The 12,741-nt window shown below is 39.8% G+C and overlaps 1 non-coding gene across 1 annotated transcript; it reads left to right on the top strand.

Moving 5' to 3' along the window:
• The first annotated feature begins 1,489 nt into the window (after positions 1-1,489).
• On the top strand, positions 1,490-1,596 carry LOC133813293 (small nucleolar RNA R71). The gene has a single exon (XR_009884322.1). It is a non-coding gene; the product is annotated as a small nucleolar RNA R71 (small nucleolar RNA).
• Positions 1,597-12,741: the final 11,145 nt, after the last annotated feature.

Below are 12,741 nucleotides of genomic sequence, written 5' to 3'. Positions count from 1 at the left end.
CACATCAACTTTACAACAAGTTGGAACCTCCATTTCTCCAAAAACATTAAATGTTACCTCTTATTTTTGCACTCACAACTTCAACTCTCCATTTTGCACTTCTTTTAAGGCCCTTCCAGTTTCTAAAAATGGCCTTCCAAAAATAATTGAAATATTTTCATCTTCCTCCATATCCAAAACTATAAAATCTACTCGGAAGATGAGTTTATCGACCTTTACTAACACATCTTCTATGATCCCCCTCGAATGAGCCAGTGATCAATCTGCCATTTTCAAAGACACAGTAGTAGGTCGAGCTTCTACCAATTTTAACTTTCGAAAAATAAATAGAGGCATGAGATTTATACTAGCCCCTAAATCACATAAAGCCTTTGTCACCATTGAACCACCTATAGAGCATGGAATGTTGAAACTACAAGGATCTTTAAGTATGGGAGGTAGCCTCTTTTGAAGTATCACATTACGCTCCTTAGTTAGTGTCACAGTCTCATAATCCTCTAGTTTCCTTTTCTTCGTCAAAATTTCTTTCATAAACTTCACATAACTCGGCATCTATTCAAGTTCTTCAGCAAGGAATATTGATGTGTAGCTTTCAAAAGATATCCAAAAACTTAGAAAATTGCTTGTCAAGCTTATTCTTTTGAAGCCTCCTAGGATATGGGATCTTTATATGGTGATCTATGCTTATTTCTAGATGATTTTTCTCAAGGTTCTCATTAACATCTTCTTCAACTTTACCCCTTTTCTCATCGACCACTTTCATTAACTGAATAGGCTTCTTACTAGGCTCTTCTAACTCCTTACATCCCCTCAAAGATATCACATTGCATTGTTCTTTTGGATTTACCTATATATTGCTTGGTATGTTCCCTTGAGAATGCTTTGTCATTAGGTTAGCCAACTGACCAATTTGAATTTCCAAATTTCGAATATATGCCATTGTCTCAGTCATGAATTGGTTCAGTACATTAGGTTGTGCTTCAGGTTGCTTCATAGGTATTTGTTGTTGTGGTGGTCTATTTTGTGATTGATAAAACCTAGGATGAGGTCGTGGATACTGAGGTTGATTCTACTGAAACTGTTGCTGACTACCCTGACCACTTGTCCATGAAACATTTGAGTGATTCCGCCACCCTGGATTGTAACTCATGGAATATGGGTTGTTGGAGGGCCTTCGGAAGTTCTCTATTGTTCGCACTTGCTCCATAGGCATGTTGTTGAAGTCCCTTGTTGTGCATTGTTCAAATAAATGAGGTCCTCCACATAACTCACATATGACTTGCATCTACATAACTGGAGCTTGAAAATTGTTTTGTTTTAAATGTTTTGTCAATGTTGCCACTTGAGCTAACAACATTGAGATGGCATCCAATTCATGCACTCATTAGCGCTCTTACTCATGGATGCTCCTCCCGACGCTGCATCAATGATTCTGCGAATAGTATCACACAAACCCTTGTAAAAAATATGGACTAACATCCATTTCTCAATTCCATGGTGGGGATATTTTCTTAACAACTCCCTAAACCTCTCCCACGCATCATACAATGACTCACCACCTCTTTGGTGAAATTTTTTGATTTCACCTCTATACCTTGCAGATAATGAGGGTGTAAAAAATTTGACCAAAAATTTCTGAGTGAGCTCCTCCCATGTTGTAATAGAGCAGGCTTCCAAAGAAATTAGCCAACTCTTTGCTTGGTCCCTTAATGAAAATGAAAACAACCTTAACCTTACTACATCATTTTTTACTCTGTTCGTTTTAAATGTGGCGCATAGCTCAAAGAAATTCGCCAAATGAAAGTTTGGATCTTCCGTTGGTAATCCCCCAAACTGAACCGATGCTTGTACCATTTGCAGACTGGCGGGCTTGATCAAAAATTTATTGGCAACTGTTGGTGGTCTAATACATGAATGTGCCCCTATGACAATAGGTAGCACGTAATCACTCAAACTTCTTTGTGATGGTTGCTGAATTGGTGCCTCTTGTTCCACAACTCCTGCAACACCAATATAACCAGCTTGATTCTGAGCCATTCTTTCTAACCGTTTCTATTTCTGATTTCTTCAGCAAGTTTCCTTGATTTCAAGATCAACAAGCACCCTTGATTTTGATCGTCGTCGTCGCATAAACTACTTGAACACCTGAAATCACAAATTGCAAAAAACCAGAATGAGAATAGTATAAAAGAAATACAACCAAATTAGAAAAAGAATTAATTTCCTTGATATTAGTAAAAACAGTCCCCGACAACGGCGTCAAAAATTTGTTACAGATTTTCTACATGCAAGTACACATGTTCTTTTAACAAGTAATATAATGTAAGAAAGGTCATACCCACAAGGACTGTTACCAAGTACCAATCATTAATCCTAATATTCTATTTAGTTAACGATAATTTGATTATAAGAATTAAGTAAAACTATTGAAATAAGAACGTAATTGCAGGAATAAAAGATAGCAAAGGAAATAGAATTCAATAATTAAATGAACTAGGACAATTAACTTCATCTACCATCCACTTTAGATTTCAGTAACACATATTATACTATTCAATTTTCTCTCATGATAGCAGGTCAACAAAAGTAACTTAAATTCGTACTAGGATATACAAGTCTCAACCTTATGTAAATTTTCTACATCTCTGCGATAAATGAACATAAGACAAGCATTAAGTAAGACAACCCTAAAGATACATAGAGCAAATAGGTACTCTCGACGTATAATGAAATCTATGTCTATTCAATTATAGTATAATCAATTCTCACTTCTTAGATTACGAATCAAAATCATATAAATCATGTAATAGATGAACAGACAATCACAAGCATTAAACATAAATTCGAATAGAACACAAGATAGAATAAAAATCATAAAACTTGCATTAATTCAAAATAAAGTTTCAGGAGAATCCACTAACACACTAGAAAAAGAGTTTAGTTCATGATAAAATTCATAATAACTATAGAAGAATTAAAAAGCATCCAAATTACAGAAATTAAAAGTATAAAAGAAGAAAAACTATAATAAGTTCTTTGATTCCACATGCAATCCTCCACAATGTGCTTCTCTTCGTCTCCTAGCATTAATCTGCTGCTTTAAAATGTCATTAAGAAATCTTTTATTGTCCCTAATTAATTATGTGCGAAAGGAAAAAATTTCCCTTGAAAAATTCCCTAACTTCTGCTTCCGTACGGACAGGTGTCGCGACTCCATCTAATAGTGTCGCGGCTCTGGGTTGCTTTGAGTTACAGATTTCATCTCTGGAGTATGTAGCGTCGTAACTCTATCTGGTAATGTCGCGACTCTATTTCCTATTTTAATAGAGCCATAGCTCTATCTCCCTGGCGCGTAGGCGCTAACTCTAGCTGATTCTTTTCCCTTCTTTGTAACTCTTAGGGCTGCGACTCAAATTCCAAATTTTCACCAAATCATCACTTTGACCCCTGATTTTGCTCATTTTCCATTCCTTAGTCTTTTTAACATCGTTTCTTCAAGAATTAAGTGCTTTTCCTCCAATTTAAAGCTATTTCCTTAATAACCTCACTTAATCATGAAAACACAATAAACACCCACATAATATTTCACAAAACCAAATAAAAGAATAAAATTGCATCTTAAAACACACCATAAAAACATACCAAAACTAATCCTAACAGAGGCTATTGAAAATATTAGAGTTCGAATGCTCGCGTCTCAAAGTAGACAGAAGAGTTATTTAGACCCAAAGCGGAGGAATGTGGAGTTCCAAGTGGGAAACTATGTCTTCCTTAAAGTTTCACCACTAAGAGGGGTGAAGAGATTTGGGAAGAAGGGCAAGTTGAGCCCTAAGTTTTATGGACCATTTGAGATCCTAGAGAGGATCGGTGAGGTGACCGTTAGGTTGGCCTTACCCTTGCACTGTCTTGTTTGCAAAACATATTTCATATTTCCTTGTTGAGGAAGTTTGTATCAGATGGGACTCATGTGTTGAGTTATGAGGATCTGGAACTCGACACTAATTTATCCTATGAGGAGCAACCAATTAAAGTTTTAGACAGGAAAGACAAGGTCCTGAGGAACAATACTATACCTTTAGTTAAGGTATTATGGAGGAACAACAAGGTCGAGGAAGCGACCTGGGAACTGGAGGTAGATATGCAGAATCAATATCCCGAGATGTTCAGGTAAAATTTCGAGGATGAAATTTTTCTAAGGAGGGGATAGTTCTAACATCCCAAATTACCTAATAAAGCTTAGGGCCTTGATTAGGGGGTCGGGATGGAAAATTATGGAAAATTATGTGTGTAATTATATGATTATGTGAGTTATATTATAATATGACTAGATATGCATGTTTAGGTGTATTAAATATGCATGTGGGCCCGTTTCTTATTAGAAGGGCAGTTTTTGTAATTTGGCCGATTACAGGTATATTTGGAATATATATGTGTATATGTTATATGTGAGTGAGACCACATTAATATGTGGATATATTTTGGTTACTCAGCACGAGGTGATCCTAGAGAGCAAGTAAGCAGGAAAGTCACAATAGGACCTAATACTTGACTCGTGGTGAGTCACGGGGTATTTTGGGTATCTAGTACAATACTGGGTTATCGGATAATGGGAATAAACATTCATGGATATATTCAGAGTTAGTGAGATTAGGAGGGAATTCTGGGGATTTTGACCATTTTACCCTCGGGAACGTTTTTGGTACCCTGAGCCTCAGGATTTGCTTAAGGTTAGTTAGAGTCTAAGTAAACCATAAAAACACCAAAAAACAGAAGGGGAAACTTGTTCAACTAACTCTCTCTCTCTCTCTCTCTCTCTGTAACGACCCAAAATCACTAATATGGCTTAAGGGCCTTTATTAGTGTGCCAGGAGGGCATAATTGGCTTATGTGTGAATTTATTGATTAAATGCATGATTACATGATAAGCATGCTTGTATGATTATATGAATATAAATGTTATTAAATGTTATACTTGTGAGAACCACATTATTATGTGGGTAAATCTACAGAGTACGACTCGAGGCGATCCTAGGGCCAGATAGCGGGGAAAGTCACATCAGGGCTTAATAGTTGACTCTGGATAAGTCAGGGTTATTTGAGGTATCGGGTCATTATTTAGACTATCGGGTTATGAAAATAAATATATGGAGATATATTTGAGGTTAGGAAGTCTAGGCGGGACTATTGGGAAATTTTACCATTTTGCCCTCAGGGACGTTTCGGTTCCCCGAGCCTTGGGATTGACTTAACTAATTAGTGATAGACTAAGAAAAATATAGAACTCGGTGGAATAAAAGTTAGAACAGACCTTCTTCCTTCTCTCTCTCTTTCTCTCTCAAAGGAACCACAGAAGCAAGAGGAAATTGGCTGAGAAATTCAGAGAAATTGAGCTGAGGCATTGGGGATTAGCTCAGGGTTAGCTAAATGATCTAATCAAGAGTTAAGGTAAGTTCTGAGTTTCATTTTTGGTGGTTAAATTATGTGTATATAGCTGAGTTCTAAGTGTTTATGGGTTCTGGCATTAAAGGTTGAATTTGAGGCTGGAACCTTGGAAGTTAGGTCAGCGAACTCTTGGAGGATTGGTTCTGCAACTGAGGTAAGCTAATTAAGATTTAAAGGTTGGGTTATAGTGTTTTCATGGCTGGATTTTGTATTCTTGAGTTAGAAAGTTTCAGTAATTGAAATGAGTTTTTGATGGATTTTTAGCCTAGGTTTTAGCTAGGTTGTGTTGTTGGAATCTTGTGGGAAGTTTTTGGACAATTCAGTTGTGGATTTGGGGTAGTTTTGAGTGAGTTTGCATGAGTTTTGAGAGTTAAAAATGGAGATTTTTCTGGGTTCGAAGGGGTCGGGCCGCGGCATAGTTCTTGGTGAGCCGCGACCCTTCGAAGCTGATGGTTGCTGAGGAAGGAGGCCGGGCCGCGGCATGGTCTAAGTAGGGCCGCAACCCTTACCTGTTTTTGTGCTTTGGGAGGCCTCTGGTTGGGGCCATGTCGTGGCATGGATGGCTAATGCCGCGGCCCTTAAGGGATTTTGGGATTTTGAGATTCTAGGCTTGGGAATTTAACCTAGGGTGCTCGGGATTGAATCTTTTACCATGTTTGGTGAAGTTCAGTGTTCCGAAGTCTAGAACTTTGTATAGAAGCTTATTTAAGTTTGTTGATGGTATCCTTCACTTTGGTTGTGGCTAGGTGATAAAATCTAGGGCTCGGGAACGAATCGTGCTTGAGGAGCGTTGCTCGTAATCAGTAACCGCAAAGATTAAAGGTAAGAAAACTGCACCTGGTTGAATATATGTGATGGGACTAAGGGTTCCCTATTGTGTATGCTTGAAAAGATGGTATTATGCCATGCAAGATAATTAGTGAACCAACGACCTAAGGGTGCCAAGGGTTACACTAGTGCACAGGGAGCGGCTTGGCCACTGGTAGCCGAGGACAGCTTAATATGCACTGAGCTTGGTTTAAGCGGGCCGGAGTCAGTGGGGTAAACAGAGGGTGCGGCCTAAGTTTTCGGCCCTGATTATTATGTGATATGAATGTTATAAGTGATTGATTGCATCCATGATTCTGAATATATGATGATAGATTAATGTGGATTATTTGGTGAAAGTTCATGCTTAATGAATTTACTATCTGTTAATATTGTTTGTGTTGCATATCATGTTTTCTTGCTGGACCTTGGCTCACGGGTGCTACGTGGTGCAGGTAAAGGCAAGGGCAAGCTTGATCAGCCTTGATTTGGACAGCTCTGCGAGCAGAATGTACATGGCCAGCTGCTCAGCCGCCACGGTTGAGGTTTAGGCAAGGACGCGAGACCCAGAAATGGTTCATTTTGCCTTAGTATGGCTGACAGTTGTCTGTATTTTTGGGAGTCTGTAATCCTACTTTTAAACTCTGTTTCTTTTGGGATCCTATGTACATAACTTCTTAATTATATAAAATGAAACTGTTGAGACCAAAACATTTTTAACCCTAGCTCGTACTTGATTAGTGAGACATTTTTAAATTAATGACTTAATTAGCAAGTCTTGCACCTTTATAAGTACACAGTGTAGCGGTCTTGGCTATCCAGGGCGTTACACACACTCTCTCTCTCGTTCACACAATCACTCAAATTCCTTGGGAATTCTTGCGATCCAAGAGGAATCGAGGCTGGCCTAGGCTTAGGATTGCTTGGGGAGAAGCTTAGCATCACTTGGGGAAATTGAGGTAACGATTTCTAGCCTTGAATCTCTTTGTTTTTTTTTTTGGGTTTTAGCTAAGTATTGGAGTTTAGAAACTCAATTATTAATTTGGGGATTCGATGAGGTTTTGGCCAAGTTTAGGCTTGGGTTTTGTGTAATTTGAGGTGCTGAGTTGATTGGGAACTTTACCTTGGGGATTTAGCTATGTTTGGATAGGTTTTCTGTGGGTTTTGGCTTGAAGAAAACAGGGAAATTTATGAGTTTTCATGGTGAGCCGCGACCCTATTCTTGGGGTGCCACGACTCTCATGAAAGAGAAGGAGAAAGAGGTGCCAAATCTCCATTTGAGTCGCGACGCCAGTAGTGGTGCGCGACGGCGCGTGTTGAAACAGAGGAGAGCCTTGGGCTCTCTGACTTAGGGCAGGCTGCGACTCTTTTGTTTTGAGTTGTGATGCTTGAAGGGTTTTGGAGCCTCGGGAGGGTTTGGAGTGTGAGAACTCTAACCTAAGGGCTTGGGATCGATCCTACTACCATGTTTAGTAGAATTCGACGTCTCGGAGGCAAGGACTCGATCTAAAAGCCTTTATTTGCTCATTTTGATGATATTCTATATTGGGCCTAACTAGGTTCAGTAGGGGCTAGGAATCAGAATTGTGCTCGAGGGTTGTTCTTAATATATGTTACACTTGGATTTAAGGTAAGAAAACTGCACCCAATACGTGATATATGTTATTAGGGCTTAGTCTGGTTATTGGTTACAACTATAAATAGGGCTCGGCCCCCGAGAATGAACATGATTTAGATTATGCTTGAATGTTCTATGTTTGGATAATTGTTTAATGATTGCTTGCATAGTTTGCATAAGTAAGGCTCGACTCCCGTTAAGCAAGATGGTTTTTATTGTTTTTGTATTTGATTGGTTAAGATACTATGATTAATATGCTTGCATACTTGTATTGTTTGAAGTATGCTTATCTATATTTGTATCTGTTTGTTTGGTTATCTAAATGTCTAATTAAAGCCTTGACTTATTAACCATGGGCAGAAATAGTGCGCTGGATGAGAGGCTTAGGCCCAACCAAGGACGTACTATTACATTGGCCGACCCTATGGTCGTTGGAAAACAAAGCGCTTGGCTAGCCCTACGGCTAGTTACTCAGATCTAAGGGCAAGGGCCCAAGGTGACTCTATAGTCACATAGCTAGGGCATAGGCCCCCAGGATGACCCTATGACCATCTATTCAGTGCAGTGGGCCCTAGAATGATCCAATGATCATTTATTTGTAATTGTAAGCATGCATAAGTTTACTGCTGGGCATGCTAGATATGTATCTGGAATCTGTATTTACTGTTCATGCACATTTTTAAATTTTCTTTTTGAGCCTTGGCTCATGGGTGCTATGTGGTGCAGGTAAGGGGAAAGGAAAGCCAGACCAGCCATGAGGTGGAGAGCTTCGGTGGTGGCGTGTACATATGCGGCTGCTCATCCACCACGACTGAGGATATCTCAGAGGAACTAGGGTTGTATCCCTTATTTTTCCGCATAGGTCGGCTGGTTGTAACTTTTGATTTTTATGTACCCTTTTAAACATCTATTTGTAACATTTTGGGATCCCATGTATGTATTAAACTTTTACATGAAAATTTAACGTTTCGTTTGATCAAAATTTTTAACCCTAACCCTTGACATTAACCTTAGTTACACGTTTATAACCAAATGACTTGATTAGAAAGTCTATCACTATTTAAAGTACACAGTGTAAAAATCCTGGATTAGGAGGACATTACACAGCCTCAGAATCCTGCTAAAAATACTGAGTAATGTGTAACGTTCTAAATTTCCTAATAAGGCATTAGGCCTTGATTAGGGGTCGAGGATGGAAAATTATGGAATTATGTGATTATATGATATTTATGTGCATCATTATGTTATTATCTGAGTAATATTATGATATGACTTAATATCCATGTTTAGGTGTATTAAATATGCATGTGGGCCCATTTCTGTTTAATTGGGCAATTTTCATAATTTGGCCCGTTATGGGTATATTTGACATATATGTGGTAAGTGTGTGGTACTACATTACTATGTGAATATGTTTGGGTTACTCGGCACAAGACGATCCTAGGGAGCAAGCTAGTGGGAAGGTCACAACGAGACTCATACTTGACTCGGAGTAAGTCAAGGGGTATATTGGGTATTTAACACATTACCGGGATATTGGATAATGAGAATGATTATTTGATGGTATATTAGGAGTTAGTGAGATTAGGAGCAAATTATGGGAATTTTGACTATTTTACCTCGGGGGTCGTTTTTGGGACCCCGAGCATTAGGATTTTCTTGAGGTTACTTAAGCTCGAAGTAACCTGACAGAATTATGAAAGAACGTTTAGAACGTTCTCTTTCTCTCTCTCTCTCTCGTTCCCTTTTTGACACCATTCTAGCAAGTCACGACCTGGATGAACCCAGAACCAGGAGAGCTCTGCCTGGGGGGCGCACTGCGACTCTAAAGGATCAAGTCGCGGCCTACACCCTGAAGACCAGTCATTGAAATCTGTCAAGGAGGCAAGTCGCGACCCGCCCGTGCAATTTTGCCCAGGTTTCGTTTTTAGTCATGAGAACTTAACTATAAAGGCTCGGGATCGATTGTACTACCAGGTTTGGTAGGATTCAACGTCCCGGAGGCTAGAATTCGGTCTGGAAATATTTATTTACTTGTTTTTATGGGATTCCATATTATGGTTGTGACTAGGTTGTCGTTAGGGGCTTGGAAATAGGAACGTGCTTGAGAGTCGTATAGTGGTAACCTGTGCTTGGACCAAAGGTAAGAAAACTGCACCCAGTATGAGATGCATGTGATGCATGTGATTATGGCATGTCATGAATATTGAATATGGAATTGATCATAGCTTGAGTCTCTGTAATTGTGCATGATTATGATTGTGCTTGTGATTATTGATTAAGCATGTTGAATGCCTTATATCTGGATATTTGACATATGATATATGTCTGTGTGCATTACCTCATTGAGAAAGCACTGACTTAGTAGTTAAGAAATAGCAATGATTTTCTAACTTATCGATCATGATCGGCAATAGTACTGAGCGCTGGTCGCATGAAATTGACTTATGAGTCAAGAACAACATTAGCGTATTCAACGCAGGCCAAAATGATTAGATCTAATCAACATAAGCATTAAATTCTTGACCGACCTATTGGTCGAAGAAAACTAAAGTGCTTAGCTAGTCTATGGATAGTAACTCAGAGCCAAGGCTACAAGGCCCAGTTGAATTGTTGGTCACATGGCATAGGTCCCCAGAATGACTCTATGGTTATCTATTCAGGGTGCAGGACCCCAGGTTGACTCCATGGTCATATATTCAAGGCACAGGACTCCAAGTTGACTCCATGGTCATCTATTCAGGGCATCGGACCCCAGATTGACTTAATAAGTCATCTATTTAGGGCGTAGGACCCCAGAGAGACTGAATAGTAATCTATGCAGGGCGCGAGACCCCAGATTGACTTGACAGTCATCTACTCATGGCGCAAGACCCCATAATCATTTATTTGTACTTGCCTGCATGCATGAATAGGATTATTACTGCTAGACATGCTTATTATGATTTGATGACATATTATTAACTACTTATGAGCATTTTTTTGAGTTTTCTTGCTGAGCCTCGACTCATGGGTGCTATGCGGTGCTGGTAAAGGTAAAGGAAAGCTGGACCATCCTTGAGTTGGAGAGCTTAGGTGATGATGTGTACATATGTGATTGCTTGACCACCACGGTCGAGGTTTGAAGAGGAACTAGGGTTAAACCCTATTTTGCCGCTTAGGTCGGCTGGTTATAAATCTCTTATTATAATTATCCTTTTAGTGAAACATTGTATCTTTGACCAAAATTTTTAACCCTAAACCGTTAATCACTTTTAGTTACAAAATTATAGCCAAATGACTCGGTTAGCAAGTTTAGCACAGTTTAAAATAGACATCGTAACGGTCCCTGGGTAGTAGGTCATTACATAGCGTCATCCCTCTCGTGCCTGTTGAGGAAGCATACCACAACACAGACAGAATAAGGATGAACAACATCCCAAAAGCCCTAGATGCCTCGAAACCAACGAGCAAAAGCTTCCTGGCAGGAGGTAGGGTCCCTCAGGAAGTAGGAGGTAGACAGATATAGGTTCTACAGTCTGGGTTCCCCCATGACAGAGGAATGTCCTGGGACGCAACGACTAGTGCATGCCTCCTCCTATTTATCGAGATGGCCTAGGGAGAAGAGAGGGGACAATGCGTATAGCAGGTCGAGTACTCACAAGTCGCAGTACAGAGACACCCATAATTACAACGAAGGGGACTCCGATTATAATTGGAGAAACGTTGGTCGGAAACAAGAGCAAATGTAGTGACCAGCAAGCCAGAACGTTAGGGGGTAGCCCAGACAACCCAATGTCTTTGACATACTTATGTGCAACAGAGAAGAGATAAAGGGATGAGGACCTAAGGGACATACTCAATGACCGAAGGGAAAGGCACGATGAGCATGTCCCACTTTCTGCGGTCGCTCTTGCCGCCACTATACCAGTCGTTGTTCAGGCTCAAATAGATGCTCTAAATCAGGTTGTACAACAACTGGTCAGGAATAAAACTTCCCATATTGATTATGACTGGAGAAAGGGGATCCCATTCATCAACAAAATTGCTATGGCAGAGATCCCAAGAAAATTCAAAATTCCAGTACTTCCCAACTTCACTGGAAGAAAAGACCCAGTGTCTCACGTGAATATGTTTGAGATACAAATGGACATCCAAAAGCTGTCCAAAGACGCTCGATGTAGGTTCTTTCCTGCAACTTTATCTGATGCCGCCCAAGAACGGTACTTCAAATTTCCAACAGCCAGCATAATTTCATGGGAGATGTTCGTAAAGGAATTCTACGGACAATTTTATGCTGGTCGGATACATCCGACAGAGGCCAATCTGCTGGTCGATATCAGACAGAAGGAAGGAGAGCCTCTCAAGGAATACATCAAGAGGTTTATGTGAGTAGCTGCTCGGGCCAAATTAGTTGAAGACGAGGGAAAGATGATGGCCATCACCACTTGGGTGCAACACCAATCTCCCCTTTGGAGCAGCCTAAGGAATAATTGAGTCAAAAGCACTCAATAATTTTTGGATCGAGCGAACAAATATATCAAATTAAAGGAGGCTATTTCCAATGAAGGAAAGTCTCCAAAGGCCGACTAGGGCAAAAAAGAAGAATCGACCAAGACTGATAATGGGCCTGGAAAATCCAATAACAATAATGGCAAAAACCAGAAGCCGCTGGTTGACTAATAAAATGGGCAGTTGAGCTAGTGCAGTTTGAAATTTTGTATGCACCACGAGCAACCATAAAGGGACAAGCCTCAGCAGATTTTGTAGTTGAATTCACTGGACTTCGAATTAATGAGTGGACTATAGAGCCTGAAGCCCAAGACAATGCTCCCACCTAGAGACTGTTCATGGATGAATCATCAAATGAGCATAACACGGGGGTAGGATTTATT

This window comes from Humulus lupulus, chromosome 1 (genome assembly GCF_963169125.1).
Source record: "Humulus lupulus chromosome 1, drHumLupu1.1, whole genome shotgun sequence".
In the NCBI taxonomy this organism is placed as follows: Eukaryota; Viridiplantae; Streptophyta; class Magnoliopsida; order Rosales; family Cannabaceae; genus Humulus; species Humulus lupulus.
Note: the sequence above shows the minus strand (reverse complement) of the source record. Positions and strands in the feature narration are given on the sequence as shown.